Raw genomic sequence first — 1,932 nt, forward strand, 5'->3', positions numbered from 1 at the left:
TGAGTTCGATCCCAGGTTCGGCGGAAATTTATTTCACATTTGAGTCAACTTTGTGTGCAGACTCTCTTCGGTGTCCGAACCTCCCCCCCGTGTACACTACATTGGGTGTGCACGTTAAAGATCCCACGATTGACAAAAGGTTCTTTCCTGGCAAAATTGCTTAGGCACAGTTAATAATTGTCTACCTATACCCGTGTGACTTGGAATAATAGGCCGTGAAAGGTAAATATGCGCCGAAATGGCTGCAATCTACTGGCCGTATAAAATTTCATCTCACACGGCATCATTGCAGAGCGCCTAGAACTGTACCCACGGAATATGCGCGATATAAGACTCATTGATTGATTGATTCTGGATTTGCGCTAAATACCTTGTCAGTTTTTCTAAGACTTTCTATGGTCAACTGAAGTGATGTAAAGTTAGTAAATGACATTCGCCACTGTTTTTTGTTTTAACACTGGTTGTCATAAACTTGAATCAACTGTTTGAACGTGCACAGGACGTCAACAGTACACAATGGGTGGTTTAATCAGCAGGCGCGTTTCACTGCTGTCTGCGATGCTATTTGGGATCTCCACAGCACAGCTACGTAAGTAACAATCACTATTCGGTGTTTTGCATTCTTACAGCTTTTTGATGTTGAAAAACATAAATTTAGGCTTGATGATTAACTAATACCCAGTCTCAATATGATGGCCCAACTAATGTTTTTGCTGCTCTGTGTAAGTTCTGTAATTAATCAGGGAAATATAACTACAAAAAAAGGTATGAAATGTGTTGTTGCCAAACCTTTAAACTGCCTGCTGAATATATATAGTTTAAACGACGTCAAACCGATTCACATCATAGCTAAAGATCATACCAGCCTGTACACGGATTTTCATCAACGATCTTGAAAAATGTTATCACACAACCTGCATTCCGGACTATGACATTGTTGTTCATTCATGATTTGCCGACATTGTTTTACACTTTTAACAAACAAGTCGCGTAAGTCGAAAATACTACATTTAGTCAAGCTGTCGAACTCACAGAACGCGCTGCATTTTTTTCACCAAGACAATACAGCGTCGTCAATCCCTGCGGCAAGGTAATCGCGCACTCTTTACACGTGAATCACGCAGTTAAATTTACAAGCCAGTATAGCGCAGTAGCGGTTCCGCTTAGCAAGAATGCACGTTTATCTGTATTCTGTTTAACTTTCTTGGCTTATTTTTAGTCCAAACATAACATACACCGTATCTGAATGTTTTTAAATCCGGACATGATAAAGAGTACGATGACATCTATTTTGGATCTATTTCTAACATTTTAATCGTAGTACCTAATTAACATAATTATGTTCGTTAATTGTGATCACATATTTAGAGTAAACATGACACATCTACATATTTTTAAATTCAGAATTTGATTAAGAATACGACGCAATAATGTTTTTAAATCTTTTTCTTTTTCTTTTTAAATAATGTTTTCGAAAATTCGATTTTAATGAGCAAACGCAATACCAAATTCAATACCAAAGTCTGCGCTTCGTCGAAGATTACTTGACCAAAATTTCAACCAATTTGGTTGAAGAATGAAGGCGTCACAGTGTAGCCTCAAGTTTCACTGAATGCCGGATATGACGTCATCAAAGACATTTATCGGACAGTCCGATGCATCAACAATGTATCGCGATTCTCTTGCCACTCCGTCTAGAATCCTTCTGTCCACTCCGCAAAACATTTCCCAAAAAGGAAAACAGTTAAAAAACAACAATAACAGCGGACTAAATAATCTTTTTTACATTTTCTTGTCTACTCCGATGATCGAAACTTGAGGGTGGGCGTTTACTAGGTACTATACCCTGTGCGCAGAACTTCACTAAAAGTAGGGGGTGGGCGTTTACTCGATACTGGGTAAAGACTCACATAATAAGCATTTGTTCTCGAA

This window comes from Littorina saxatilis, unplaced genomic scaffold (assembly GCF_037325665.1).
Source record: "Littorina saxatilis isolate snail1 unplaced genomic scaffold, US_GU_Lsax_2.0 scaffold_1680, whole genome shotgun sequence".
Taxonomy (NCBI): domain Eukaryota; kingdom Metazoa; phylum Mollusca; class Gastropoda; order Littorinimorpha; family Littorinidae; genus Littorina; species Littorina saxatilis.